Source organism: Salmo salar, chromosome 12 (genome assembly GCF_965601325.2).
Source record: "Salmo salar chromosome 12, fSalSal1, whole genome shotgun sequence".
NCBI classification, from domain to species: Eukaryota; Metazoa; Chordata; class Actinopteri; order Salmoniformes; family Salmonidae; genus Salmo; species Salmo salar.
Genome location: NC_138302.1, coordinates 53,156,490 through 53,170,830, shown reverse-complemented (window position 1 = coordinate 53,170,830; position 14,341 = coordinate 53,156,490). Strand labels below are relative to the sequence as shown.

The following is a 14,341-nucleotide window of genomic DNA, read 5'->3' as shown; positions in this document are numbered from 1 at the left end:
CATCTAACACAGACATATGGAAATGTCTGCTCTGCCCAAAATTACAACCAACTAATTGCAACATTACCACAAAAATGGAAGAGGCAAGTAGAAGGGGGAAAAAGTAAGGAACTTGTCTGTAGGCCCTGCAATAAAAACCATAAATGGTTAAAAGAAAATTGTGAAAAATAAAAACATACCAAAAAATGTACAGCTGTGCCATATAAATTGCAAAATAGTTGGGAAGAGAAGTTCAATGTACCAATTCCATGGCACATGGTTTATGAATTGACACGCAAAATAACAGCAGATTCAAAAATAGAAAAATTAGAAGTTATCTTATACAAAATTCTTGTAATCAATAGAATGTTATATATAGATATATATGGGGGATACAATCTTCCCAGCTCTGCAGTTTTTACTGCGAGGAGGCAGAGTCATTAGATCATTTATTTTGGTACTGTCCATATGTAGCTCGTTTTTGGTCACAGGTCCAGGAATGGCTGAAGAATTGCAACATTTACCTAGAACTAACGCTGCAAATCGCAATATTGGGTGATTTTAAAAGTCATAATCAATAATTTTATAATTATTTTAGCAAAAATGTTTCTTTAATTTACAATCTGTAGAAGCTATGAGAAGAGAAAGGTTCAGTACTTTTGTGAAGCATCACAGCACAGGTGAAAATATATGCCAAATAGAAATACAAAATGGATGGTGTTAAGAGATAGATGGGAGGGGTTGAATGGAGCTGAAGGGTGGGACTAATAAAACAAGATAACCAATGTAAAACATACGGGGTCTGTAAAATGTATATAGGTTCAGAAATTGTGAAATAGTACAGTTACAAATATAAATCAAACTGGATGGAATCAGAAATAAAGGAAGGACTAAAAACAAACAAAATATCACTATTGTAAAATAGATTATGTCTGTAAAATGTGTATAATATGAAGGTAGAAGCCTAAGTGTTATTGTTTATTAGTTGACTCCAATTGGGGGAGGGGTGGAAGGGTTTGCAGGGAATAACAAAGGAATATTTAAACACAAAAAAGTGTACACAGTTGAAGTCGGAAGTTTACATACACTTATGCTGGAGTCATTAAAACTCGTTTTTCAACCACTCCACAAAATTCTCAACAAACTATAGTTTTGGCAAGTCGGTTAGGACATCTACTTTGTGCATGACAAGTCATTTTTCCAACAATTGTTTACAGAGAGATTATTTCATGTATAATTCACTGTATCACAATTCCAGTGGGTCAGAAGTCTACATACACTAAGTTGATTGAGCCTTTAAACAGCTTGTTAAATTCAATCAAATGATGTAATGGCTTTAGAAACTTCTGATAGGCTAATTGACATCATTTGAGTCAATTGGAGGTGTACCTGTGGATATATTTCAAGGCCTACCTTCAAACTCAGTGCCTCTTTGCTTGACATTATGGGAAAATCAAAAGAAATCAGCCAAGACCTCAGAAAAAAAATTGTAGACTTCTACAAGTCTGGTTCATCCTTGGGAGCAATTTCCAAACGCCTGAAGGTACCACGTTCATCTGTACAAACAATAGTACACAAGTATTAACACCATGGGACCACGCACCCGTCATAACGCTCAGGAAAGAGACGCGTTCTGTCTTCTAGAGATGAACGTACTTTGGTGCGAAAAGTGCAAATCAATCCCAAAACAGCAAAGGACCTTGTAAAGATGCTGGAGGAAACAAGTACAAAAGTATCTATATCCACAGTAAAACGAGTTCTATGTCGACATCATTTGAAAAGCCGCTCAGCAAGGAAGAAGCCGCACTGCTCCAAAACCACCATAAAAAAGCCAGACTACAGTTTGCAACTGCACATGGGGACAAAGATTGTACTTTTTGGAGAAATGTCCTCTGGTCTGATGAAACAAAAATAGAACTGTTTGGCCATAATGACCATCTATATATCTGGAGGAAAAAGGGGGAGGCTTGCAAGCCGAAGAACACCATCCCAACCGGGAAGCACGAGGGTGGCAGCATCATGTTGTGGGGGTGCTTTGCTGCAGGAGGGATTGGTGCACTTCACAAAATAAAATGGCATCATGAGGAAGGAACATCATTTGGATATATTGAAGCAACATCTCAAGAAATCAGTCAGGAAGTTAAAGCTTGGTCGCAAATGGGTCTTCCAAATGGACAGACCCCAAGCATACTTCCAAAGTTGTGGCAAAATGGCAACAAAGTTAAGGTATTGGAGTGGCCATCAAAAAGCCCTGACCTCAATCCTGTAGAATATTTGTGGGCAGAACTGAAAAAGCATGTGCGAGCAAGGACGCCTACAAACCTGACTCAGTTACACCAGCTCTGTCAGGAGGAATGAGCCAAAATTCACCCAACTTATTGTGGGAAGCTTGTGGAAGGCTACCCAAAATGTTCTACTCAAGTTAAACAATTTAAAGGCAATGCTACCAAACACTAATTGAGTGTATGTAAACTTCTGACCCACTGGGAATGTGATGAAAGAAATAAAAGCTGAAATAAATCCTTCTCTATTATTCTGACATTTCATTCTTAAAATAAAGTGGTGATCCTAACTGACCTAAGACAGGGAATTTTTACTAGGATTAAAAGTCAGGAATTGTGAAAAACTGAGTTTAAACGCATTTGGCTAAGATGTATGTAAACTTCCGACTTCAACTGTACATCATTGCATGCAGGAGAGGGAGAGAGACGACTTGAAAGTAGCAAACAGTAAAATAAAAAAAATGGACATTACACGCACAAGAGTTGCGCATCACATTTAACAAACCAAACATTGAAATACCGTTATAGAAGGTAAAGTAAAAACCCAAACCAGTCCGTGTATCAATACCAGTATATAGTAAAACATAGTCAATTACCTTGACAAACATTATCGGCATCTACTTGAACTTGCCAACATTATCACTTTAATATGGACAAATCAACTCCTTTACAAGGGAGAAAAAAAATAACCAGACAACGCAAACAAGATGTTTTCTGAAGGAAATTGGAATCTTCACGAAGATGCAACGGAGCAGGAAACGTCTCAATGAGAAATGCACATTTCAAGCCCAAATCCACATTTAAAAAAAGGTAGGAGTGGTGAGCAATGAGGCTTTGTTTCATCTGACAGAACTCCCCTTAGGACATTAGTGCTCCTTTGACATCCTGGGGAATAGCCTAGTCTTTCAATCCCCAAGAAAATTGGTTGAAATCAGTGAAGTCATGGGCTTTCTTTTTCTATCTGCAGGACCAGAGCATAACAAGGACAGTGCACTACTGAAGAACCATATCTGCCATAGTAATTGCAAATTCCTCTTTCTGTTTTTGATGTTCTTTTTCTGTGAAAATGTGTTATGATTTGCATCTGAAGTCACAAAACGGTAATTTGGTTATTCTGCCGCATGCCATGCCACAATCCCTGGCATTATAAATAGAGGTGTGTGTGTTAGTGTTCAGATTTGATTGGAGTTTGCATTGGGTGCTGCTTCGGCTGTATTCTAAGTAGGCTATAGCAGTACAGATGTCAAAGTGCAATTGATACCGGGATATAAAACTAACAGAAGAAACTGCTCCAATGAATGCTTCTGCCACAGACCGAGGTAAAATAAGGTTTTATATCAGACGTTCAATAGAAATTTGCCGTTAGCCTATTTAAACATTGAAAATGTTAAGAGGAATTACTACGAAGGATCATTCACAAGCAAATATTTTTGTTAGGGACCGGGCAGATTGTTCTTTTTGACTGGGATGAAAGTGCAATCACTATGAGGGCCCTGAGTGTCTCAGTGATGAGGTTAATTCCACCAATTATTTATTTATGTACCTTTTAACTGCAAGATCTTTTTGAATGATTGTTACATAAACCTCAAATGTTTCTGAAAAAACCTGGCCCACTTTTACAACCAAGTTTTGATTTGATCAAAATAATCAAATCATAACAATATAGCTAAGAAAGTAAATCATTGAACGTGAATGGATTGAATGGACCTGTTAAACGAAAACGAGACCTTATGTACTTGGAAAAGGCTAAAGACTGATGTTGCGTTTATACAACAAACACAACTAACAGGGGCAGAACAATAAAGTTAGAGGGAATGGGTAACACAGGTATTTTCCTCTTCATATAAAACAAAGACACAGGGAGTAGCTGTGTTGATTAGTAAGAATTTACCCTTCTGTGTAACAAAAACAATTATTGAGCCACTGGGATGTTAAGTAGTGGTCCATGGAAGAAGCTATTCTGAATCTTGGACCTTGCTTAACGTATATGCACCTAATTATGATGATGATAATTTTTATTCAAGATATATTCCTCAAGGTAGTGGAATTTCAGGGAACACTTAGTCTGGGGCGACTTACATTTTTGTCTGGATCTGATTCTGGATAGATCCTCAACTAAAGCAACCTTATTGACTAAGTCAGCCAAATGTACTATCATTTATGAAAGACTTAAATTTGAAAGGCACATGGAGACAGCTCCACCCCCAAGATAGGGATTACTCATTCTACTCCTGCCCGCATAACCCAGATTGATTATTTTCTCCTATCAGCACAGGGTAGGAGTTGTGGAAACTGAGTATTTATCCAGAACCATCTCAGATCAAACAGAAAGTGTGAGGGGAGCATGGATGCCAGATGGAGTCAAGGGACCTATTGATGCCGCCTAAACCCAAGTCTTTTGAAGTAGGCAGAATTTTGTCAATTTATCAAAGACCAAATAAAGTTTCTGTAAAAACTGTCCATCCTCTCCCTCTAGTTTTGTACTCTGGGATACATTAAAGGCCTTTCTTAGGGGTCAAATCATTTCCTATACCAAAAGGTCAAAAAGAAAATGCACTGCTGAATTAGAGAATGAAATCCTTTTACTACAAAAATAACACCAAAAATCTGACTCTGAAGAAACATACAGGTCATTTGTGAATAAATTATATAATACCTTAATTACTTACAAAACTGAAAAGGCTATTCTTAGAACTAGGCAAATATATTATGAATTGGGGGAGAAAACAAAGTCTTGGCCTGGCATAGGTCTGGGCGATATGGCCAAAATATCATATTATGGTATTTTTCAAATTTGACGGTATTTTATGTTTTTGATTATTAAAAGTTCTAAAATTGCTTTAGGAGTGTGTGACCCTAGGGTGGCAACACATATATTTTAAATTATTTCAATGGGTCTTTCTCCATTCGGATTGTTTTATACTGTTCAATTCAAGCCAGCTAACTAGCAATTAGCATTAGTGGCTAACACGATTTAGCTTAACTTCCTAAGAAAATACAAACTAGCTGTTTGCAGATGTAAGAAACACAAACTAATATTGTAATTATAGAACGCATGTGGATTTATATTAAGATTAAAGTAGAAACAACATTGTTGTATGTGCTGCATTGACCACGCAGACAGAACGAAAGTGTCTCGTGGTCAAGCAACAACAAATGCGCTACTTGAGTGACGGTGTGGGACTAGGTCTGTGTGGAAAGCGGTGTGGAGAGAGAGAGCGGAGAGGGATGACCCAAGCAGCGGAGTAAACTATAAAAATGGACATTATACACAGCGTATAACATTTAACAAATAAAACATTAAAATACCGTTATAGAAGGTAAAAAACAAAAAACAAACCGGTCCTTGCACAAATACCGGTATATAGTGAAATATGGTATACCGCCCAGCCCTAACCTGGCAGAAAAAAGCTGAGGAGAATTTGAGAACCATCAACACAGAACGGTCAAGTGTCTGACAACCCGGAAGAGATGATTCATTCAAACAATGAATCACCCCCCCCCCCCCCCAGGTGTTTTATAAGGAGTTTAAGGATTCACTTATTCCTCTCGATGGATGTTCTAAATTAAGCTGCTGAGATGCGGACTCCTTTTCCACTGCCATTATAACAATTATCCCCAAAAAATAAAGATCCTCTACAATGCTCTTCCTATAGGCCGATCTCGCTCCATAATGCCCACTATAAATCCATTTCTAAGGCGATGGCTAGTAGATTAGGACAATATTTGCCAAACCTGATTAACACCGATCAAACGGGCTTCAACCAGAAAAGATCCTCCACCAATAATTTGCGTGGGTTATTCAACGTGATTCACATGGCCAGTGTAAGGAGCGATCATAGTATAGCGGTATCGCTAGATGCTGAAAAGGCATTTGATTGGCCACTCCAGCCTTACCTGTTCAAGGTCCTTGCTAAATTTAACTTTGGTCCTTCGTTTGTCAACTGGGTGAACACTTTATACCATAAACCGCAAGCCAAGATCACCACTAATGGCATGATGTGGGCCATATTCCCACTCTTTATAGGTAGACAGAGCTGTTCACTTTCTCCACTCCTTTCCGTGCTAGGCATAGAACCCCTGGCGGAGGCCATAATGGATCCCGGCATAAAGGGCTTTCAGGTGGGCCAGATAATGCACAAGATCTCATTGTTCACAGACAACATTATTTTGTTCCTCTCTGACCCGACCCCTCTCAAGACTTCAGACGCTTTTGGGTACATAAAGCTCTATATCAGGTTACAAAGTCAACATGGACAAAAGTGAAAAGCTTCCACTGACTCGCTTTGACTACAGCATCTGTGAACGAACAGGTCCCTTCAGATGTTCGCCACAGGGGTTCAACTATCTAGGAATCATAGTTGATAAAGGCTTAGTGTACAAGCTTAAATATTCTGTCTTGATTCAGAAGGTGGTGGATGACTTGAATAGATCTGCCTCTTACATTATTTGCGAGAATTAGCTGTAGTAAGATGAATGTTCTGAGTAAGATTATGTACCTATTTGAATTTTAAGATGTATTACTGGGCAGCACACATTAGATTCATTTCATTCTCAACTGAACCAGCCCCTTTGTGGACTTAGATGGAAATGTATGCTCTTAATGATGTCAGGAGTAATACTATATTAACAAAAATGAGCAATCCCTGTACCATCAATTTAGTAAGATCTTGGTATGAAATGCATAAGTTATTTGCTCTGAAACAAGACTTGTCCCCCAAAACACACCTGTGGCAAAACAGACTCCTGGATTGAACAACTACTCCATGATAACCATGACTCATAGATTTATATCCAGAGCGTACTCATTGTTAATGCAACAATGCCCAAAACCAGATGTATATAAGTCAAGAGAGTGATGGGAATCCAATTTGAATACTACAATTGATGAGGGGCTATGGTCGGACCTACGCCAAGATAGTGTGTCAGCGACCATCAACTCTAGATAGACATGCATTACAACTTCCTCCACCAACTGTCACCTCAGATGTTACATAGATATACAGTGTGAAACAAATCAATATATATATATGTTATATTCTTCAAAGAAGCCACCCTTTGCCTTGATGAAAGCTTTGCACACTTCAACCAGCAACATGATTCCATGTGTTATTTCATAGTTTTGATGTCTTCACTATTATTCTACAATGTAGAAAATAGTCCAAATAAATTAAAGGAATGAAAACTTTTATATATTTTGGTATTATTAGTGTAATTACCACATCACTGAGAGGGCCTGTATAGTGATTGCACTGTCACCCCAGTCCCAAAAAAATAAACACAGAATCTGCTGGTCCCTAACAAAAACATTTTATTGTGAAGGATCCTTTGTAGTAATCAGAAAGTAATGGAAATTGTTGTCAACGTTTACATAGGCTACCGGCAAATGTCTGTTATAAAACCTACATTACCTCGGTCTGCCACATACCTTCCTACTAGTTTGAGCTTCCGTCCCCTTGACCACAAATTGTGGACTTAAATGTACTTTTTGGCAGCAGGAGGCTACTATGAACGAAAATAGCCCCCTAGAGATGACAGTAATGTGTATTACTCAGCAAAAGAGCTGTAGCCTATATCTTGAGGTTTAAGGGCCTGTGTCTATTGGCTACTGAGTCGTTTTTTTCAATATTGACAAGGCAATGGATTGGATGGGTAGAGTAAAAATCTGCACGCACATAAGCAGAAATCAACACACAAAGTTTATTAACTGTGAGTGGCAAGACTAATTGCATAACTCGCACCACTGTTCAGCAAGCACAGACCCATCGCCTTTATTATACTGTTACATAAGGCGGCCCCCAGGTACAGTTTGTCATGAGAGGACTCATTGGCGTACCATGGAGTGAGATCTAGCTCGATCAGCCAGAATGTTCTATCTATAAACAGTCAATGCAATGTCCACCACAGCAACATAGCTTTGTGTAGTGTAGTTTACTCAAATCCTAAACAACAAAAACACCAGCAAATTTGAAGTAGATAGCTAACTGTGTTAGCTCATCGGGGAAACATTTAAGGAGTCATAACGTTATTTGCATGACTGTCCACCTGCATCAGAGGTTAGCAAGAGTATCTACAACTTTAAGGTGACAGTTAGGCAATTAATTATAGACATCTGCAGTGTAAAGTTAACAAGCTAGTAGAAAACGTAGATATGATGTAAGCTACAGTGCAGTAAGGGCTAACCCGCTAGCCACTTTGACAGCTAGCTAGCGCTCCGCCTGGCCTGGTTAGCTACTGGTAGCGTTAGCTAGTTTTGAATGAGTGATTCATCGTAATGCGACCAAGTTAAGAGGGACCTGGCGGGTGTGTTTGGAAAACAATTAATTGACGAGTAGATTAACACAGAGGACGACATATAGCTAGTTAGCAAGTCGGGATGTTAACAGTTTCATGACCAGTTAACGTTAGTTAGCAAACGAGTAACGACGTTAAATGGATGACATGAAATAACCAAGCTAACGCGCAGGCCTTAACGTTACTTTGCCAAAAGACTGGCACATAGCTAACTAAGTACATAACTAGGTTACGAATACAATCAGACATAAAGAATATAAAATGTCCACATCTTAGCTAAATAGTTAACTACTTAACTAGCTGGCCTGCTGCTGACTCGTTCACTCCCCCTGCCACCGCCCATGAAAGAAAACTGACATAACATCTTCCATGAATCCTCTTACCAGTATCTGCTCCGTCTTGCGTATCCAAAAACGTATTTACACCCCCCGGCAAAAACACTGTCTTTAAACTTTCTCTAGACAGAAGTACGTTTTTATTGGAATCGAAATCTCTTTCCTGCCTCATCGTGGGACGCCATCTTGTTTTGTCAGCCTTCCTATGGTTCCTGTTTGATGTCACATTTTCACATCATGACGACACAGCTGTAGATAAATATTACTGCGTTCAAACCTACTTGGAACTCGGAAATCCAAGTTTTCAAAACATCTGGGAACTCCGACTGGGAAAAATCGATGTCAACGGTCATCCAACTAGGGAACTTGGGCCTAATTCAAGAGCTTCGACTTTCCGACCTGAAGATCACTGACATCATGATTTGACCTCGTATTTTCTGAGTTCCCAGTTGTTCTGAACGCGACATATGGTGCTTTCGGGACAACTGGGAACTCTGGGGATAATAATTTTGGTCAAATCATGAAGTCGGTGATAATCAGGTTGGAAAGTCTGAGCTCTTGAAAGATGTCAGAGTTTCCGACTTTAAATTCCTAGTTTGAATGACTGTTCACGACAATATTTTTCCCAGTCTGAACTCTTTTTTTCCCGAGTTCCCAGTGGTCTTGAATGTTGCGTTGCGTTGCTTCCATGCTGTGTTGTCATGTGTTGCTGCCATGCTATGTTGTTGTCTTAGATCTCTCTTTATGTACTGTTGTGTTGTCTCTCTTGTCATGATGTGTGTTTTGTCCTATATTTTTATTTAATTCATTTTTATTTTTAAACCCAGCACTGGTCCCCACTGGAGGCCGTTTGCCTTTTGGTAGGCTGTCATTGTAAATAAGAATTTGATCTTAACTGACTTGCCTAGTTAAATAAAGGTTAAATAAAATAACAAAAATAACAAACAAAAAACACTGAACTCGGAAGTAGGAGATTTGCCCTGCAATATTGAAGATTAAATTATAAGTAATTTATTCTTTGAATGTATTTGTACTAAGATCTTTTTTAGATCAACTGGTGCTAGGGTTCGGCTTCATGGTAAAAATGTTTGACTTTTGTTTGATGATAAGGATGTAGATCAGAACAAAGTATATACACTCTATGGTCCCGTGTGGCTCAGTTGGTAGAGCTTGGTGTTTGCAATGCCAGGGTTGTGGGTTCGATTCCCACAGGGGACCAGTATGGAGAATTTTTTTTAATGAAATGTATTCACTACTGTAAGTTGCTATGGATAAAAGCGTCTGCTAAATGACTAAAATGTAAAAGATATACAAAAGTACTGCTTCAAATTAGTGGAGTTACTATTTCAGCCACAACCATTGCTGACAGGTGTATAAAATTGAGCACACCGCCATGCAATCTCCATAGACAAACAGTGTCAGTAGAATGACCTAACTGAAGAGCTCAGTGACTTTCAACATGACACTGTCATAGAATGACACCTTTCCAACAAGTCATTTTGTCAAATTTCTGCCCTGCTAGAGCTGCCCTAGTCAAGTGTAAGTGCTGTTATTGTGAAGTGGAAATGTCTAGGAGCCATACCGGCTCAGCCGTGAAGTGGTAGGCCACACAATCTCACAGAACGGGACCCCAGAGTGCTGAAAAATCGTCTTTCCTCAATTGCAACACTCACTACCAAGTTCCAAACGGCCTCTGAAAGCAACGTCAGCACAAGAACTGTTCGTCAGGAGCTTCATGAAATGGGTTTCCATGGCAGAGCAGCCGCACACAAGCATAAGATCACCATGTGCAATGCCAAGTGTCGGCTGGAGTGGTGTAAAGCTCGCCGCCATTGGACTCTGGAGCAGTGGAAACACGTTCTCTGGAGTGATGAATCACGCTCCACCATCTGGCAGTCCGACGGACGAATATAGGTTTGGCGGGTGCCAGGAGAACGCTACGTGCCCCAATGTATAATGTCAACTGTAAAGTTTGGTGGAGGAAGAATAATGGTCTGGGGCTGTTTTTCATGGTTCGGGCTAGGCCCTTTAGTTCCAGTGAAGGGAAATCTTAACGCTACAGCATACAATGACATTCTAGACGATACAGTGCGTCCAACTTTGTGGCAACAGTTTGGGGAAGGCCCTTTCCTGTTTCAGCATGACAATGCCACAGTGCACAAAGCGAGGTCCATACAGAAATTATCTGTCTAGGTTGGTGTGGAAGAACTTTACTGCCCTGCACAGAGCCCTGACCTCAACCCCATCGAACACCTTTGGGATGAATTGGAACACTGACTGCAAGACAAGTACAATCTCCCAACATCAGTGCCCGACCTCGTTAATGCGCTTGTGGCTGAATGGAAGCAAGTCCCAGCTGCAACGTTCCAACATCTAGTTAAAAGCCTTCCCAGAAGAGTGGAGCCTGTTATAGCAGCAAAGGGGGGACCAACTCCATATTAATGCCCATGATTTAGGAAGGACATGTTCGACAAGCAGATGTCCACATACTTTTGGTCATGTAGTGTATAATGAATCTCTTCATTATGTAAGGTAAATATTGCATACATACATAAATGCAAGTAGGCAAAAGAAATCAAAAGATGTTTAATTTGTCTTGAATTTGATCTGAAAATGCTGCAAAGTCTGAAAAACAGTAAAGCAAAGCAAACCCTGTATTTTTGTTTAAATGTGTATACCCCTGTGTATACATTTTGTCTCTGTTATTTGGTATACTGTTTTGTAAGATATGTTTCTATATTGTGTTATATGCTATTTGTTGTTGATTAAAAAAAATGAACAAAAATAAAAAAGGATGGCATGCAATTTTTTTCATAGTTTTCTCTCTGATAAAAATGATAAAACATTAAATTGAATTGCACATAATTGTTGGGCATGTTTATTTTCTAAAATATAATAAAAAGTAGGAAATGCTACACTTTTGGATTACACAAACATGACTGAAATTGGACAAAGAATGTAATTCTCTCAGAAAATACAAAATGTTATTTTAAAAAATCATAAAACAATTAAACAACATTTTTTCACATCCCAGTGCAATGTATAGTATTTTTTTGGCCCATCATCCGTGGGCTACACTGAAGAGATGTTACCAAACATTTTCTTTATAGGATTTGTGTCACCCTAACCTGGATGCATTACTTATTTAAGCCTCATGAAATATATTCTGAACTGGAGTCAGGAGAATGTGATGGCTAGTCAGTCAAGTGTTTCCGTGGACCACTATAGGCCTGGAAAGAACAGCTAGTTTTCTCTTGAGCGCCCATTGCCAACGTCGTTGAGTTTATTGATAATTTTCATTAAACAGTGATTAGATTATAAAACCAACCTTGGGGATCCAATGTGGGTAGGAGATTGCGCAAAAGCATATCACCATGAGATAATTCAGCATTATGCATGATGACCTTTTCAGAACAAAATAGCACATGCGACAAAGCATATATCTTCATCTGATCCTGACTACACATTTCTTTAAAGCCACAGTCCTTGACTTTGTGTTTCAGCCCAACGGCAGTCCCACCACTTGGTTTGTTATAAAGTTAAGGGATGGGGCTGAGGAAATTTAACTACTCTCAAATCCAAACCCAGGTCCCTGCGACTGTTAGTCCAATAGCTTAACCGTTACACAAAGAGGTCCAGGTTAGGTGTTGTTGTCACGACTTCCGCCGGAGTCGGTCCCTCTCCTTGTTCGAGTGGCGTTCGGCGGTCGACGTCACCGGCCTTCTAGCCATCGCCGATCCACTTTTCATTTTCCATTTGTTTTGTCTTTGTTTTTTTACACACCTGGTTTCAATTCCCCCATTACATGTTCATTATTTAACCCTCTGGTTTCCCCCATGTTTGTGTGCGTGTTTGTTTTATTGTAAGGCTGTATCTGACGGCTGGTATATTGTTACCGGGTTTTGTTATTACGCCCGTTTATTTCGTGGTACCGGTATTTTGTCCAGCACCATTGTATTGTGTTTATACTGGTGTTTTTTCTTGAATTAAATACCTTGTCCACGCATCTCAGCTCTCCTGCGCCTGATTCTTTTCACCAGTTACCCACAGCTTGACAGTTGTACTAACATGTCTCTTTAATTCACTCTCACAAGTCCCTTGTGCCCATACCTTTGGGACATAATTTACCAGGGTGAAAGTCCAACTTCTAACACCAATATAGTGAATTCATGGGGTATCTCAACTCAATCCAAGTCTCTTAACGAGATTGCTGGGTGTTGATGTAAGCCGGCTACATCATCAGCTAAATGAAATTACCATTGAAGAACAGGAAATATCCCAGATTGTGCCTTTTAATAGTACTATCAGCCAAACTGGACTTCATTTCCTTCCAATGCATTGATCAAGGAGGGGGAAGATGCAGAATAAAAATAATAATAGTGAAGACATCAAAACTATGAAATAACACATAACACACAAGTTAAACAAATCAAAATATATTTCAGATTATTCCATATGTGTTATTTCATAGATTTGATGTCTTCACTATTATTCTACAATGTAGAAAATAGTAAAAATACTCTGGAATGAGTAGGTGTGTCCAAACTTTTGACTGGTACTGTATATATTTTTTCCGATTTTTCAGGGGGTGCTGCAGCACCCTCAGCACCCCTACTTCCTGCGGCTATGTGGTTGGTATGGTTTACAAACTTGGGAACCAAGCTCCAGTGTTATCGCCTGGACATGTTGAAATATCTTCACGCCTAGAAAAGTCTCCCATAGCTTCATAGTACTGTAACACTTCAATCAAAGTGGGATCTGTTAAACTCTATCAATCACGTTTTACAAGTCTCTTTAAAAAAACATGGTTCTTTTTAAATTAAAGTGTTAAAATAAGGAATATTTAGAAATAGGGTACTTACTGGGATGTAGTTCCAGTCAGGGTTTTGTCTGCATGGCTTCCCAGAGAAATAACTCTTACTTATACTGTAGAGAGAGAGAGAGAGAGAGAGAGAGAGAGAGACACACCTCACCTCCTTCAACGCAATAAACTAAATAGACAGCTGTGTTTCATGTGTGTGTGTGTGCGTGTGTGTGTGAGAGAGAATAAAATAATCTTCTTTCATTTTACAAAATAATCTAATTAAATAGTGCATATTGTCCTTTGGGTTTTATAAAATGTATTATAATTAATTCTTTATATGTACAGTATGTGCGATATACAGTACCAGTCAAAAGTTTGGACACACCTAATCATTCAAGGGTTTTTCTTTATTTTTACTATTTTCTACATTGTAGAATAATAGTGAAGACATCAAAACTATGAAATGACACATATGGAATCATGTAATAACCCAAAACGTGCTAAACAAATCAAAATATATTTTATCATTTAGATTCTTCAAAGTAGCCACCCTTTGCCTTGATGAATGACTGTTGTCTCATTTATACTAGCTTGTGTGTCCTATTGTACTTTAGTAGTAATTTATTCCAGTGTGTGAATCCCTTATC

The 14,341-nt window shown here is 38.9% G+C and overlaps 1 protein-coding gene across 1 annotated transcript in view; it reads right to left on the bottom strand.

The window, feature by feature from the left end:
* LOC106565187 (ubiquitin-associated protein 1) overlaps nucleotides 1–9,128 on the bottom strand; it is a 29,287-nt gene extending 20,159 nt beyond the window's left edge. Inside the window, exon 1 of the mRNA XM_014132032.3 lies at nucleotides 8,939–9,128. The gene's annotated coding sequence lies outside the window, so the exon portion shown is untranslated. The remainder of the gene's footprint in view (nucleotides 1–8,938) is intronic.
* Between the last annotated feature and the right edge of the window lie 5,213 nt (nucleotides 9,129–14,341).